General features: G+C 51.9%; 1 protein-coding gene across 1 annotated transcript in view; it reads right to left on the bottom strand.

The window, feature by feature from the left end:
• Positions 1-682, bottom strand: part of LOC109923605 (laminin subunit beta-1-like) — a 162,646-nt gene extending 161,964 nt beyond the window's left edge. The window contains exon 1 of the mRNA XM_048606657.1: positions 345-682. The gene's annotated coding sequence lies outside the window, so the exon portion shown is untranslated. The remainder of the gene's footprint in view (positions 1-344) is intronic.
• Positions 683-1,253: the final 571 nt, after the last annotated feature.

The raw sequence follows: 1,253 nt of genomic DNA on the forward strand, positions 1-1,253 counted from the left end.
TCGGTGAGACACTAATATCACCCCCCCCCCACCCTCGAGCCTCCCTGTCCGCTGTCTTTCTCTGGCAGTTTGCTCTGAGCAGTTGGTAAAAGGGAGTTCGTTCTGCAAAGGCCGGGGGGCGGGGGGGGGGGGGGTTCGCTGCAGTTTAGCTCCAGTTTCTGACACGCTCTTTCGCTTAAAATGTGAGTAACTGGGACCTCAGTCTCTCCCCCTGAGCCCCCTGGCAAGGACCAGCCTGAATCCTTTCACATCCTGCATTCCCCAGCCAGAGGGGCGACTTTCTCAGCTACTTCGTGCATCCTTTCAAATACACACAGCGCCCCCCCCACCTTTGCTGAACCTACCTTTAAATCCAGGGACATTAATCGGTTGGTTCCTGACACAATAATCGGGCACAGTTTCTCCTCTCTCTCTCCTCCTGACACCGATAACACCTCCACCAGATCACAAGGTGAAATGATCCACTGGAAAATCCCCGAGGGGCTGAGAGAACCACCTGATCCTCAAGGAGGTGGATCCCGTTGCCGGCAGGCAGGGATCCGGAGAGATCTTTCCCCGGATCCCAAGACAGGTTCAAATGACAAAAGTGTTGCGATTGAAATCGCCAGCCAAAGAGAGAGAGAGAGACACTGTGTGCCCCTCTGACAGTCCTGCTGTTCACTCTCTGTCTCTGTGTGTGTGTGTGTGTGTGTATCTCCAGCCGCGAGGCCTCCCACTGCCGAATAGCCAAGGCGGCAAACGCGTCCCCTGCGCCTCCCCGACACGCACCAAAAGCGATCCATTGCAGACAGAGAGAGAGACAGTGTGGGAACTCGGAGCCAGAGGGACACACACACGCAGAGCTGAGAAAGTGCACAGTGATAAACTGTGTGGACAACATGAAACCAGAAAAGACGGGGAGATGTCAAACAAAACTGTTAAAATAAAGTAAAAAAGTGGGAATTATGGCAAACCGTTTCTAAAGTTACAGCTAAACAGACACTTTTACTCGGAGTAACAATTGTTATTTTACCGGATTTACACGGAGCAGGTTGGACTGATGTTCGAGGAGATAAAACCTTGAACAAGGAATAAAAGCAAAGTAGAAATAGCCCCAGAACAGGAGTTATTTTGTTTTAGAGCCGGCGCTGCTGAACAATGAAAATGTAAATGTAGCCAGACTCTCTCTCAGAGCACGCCTGGTTGCTAAGACACTGGAATGTCAGCAGGCGAGCCCCATCCCCTGTACCGGCTCTTCCCAATCCCCACACACA

This window comes from Rhincodon typus, chromosome 16, assembly GCF_021869965.1.
Source record: "Rhincodon typus isolate 14 chromosome 16, sRhiTyp1.1, whole genome shotgun sequence".
In the NCBI taxonomy this organism is placed as follows: Eukaryota; Metazoa; Chordata; class Chondrichthyes; order Orectolobiformes; family Rhincodontidae; genus Rhincodon; species Rhincodon typus.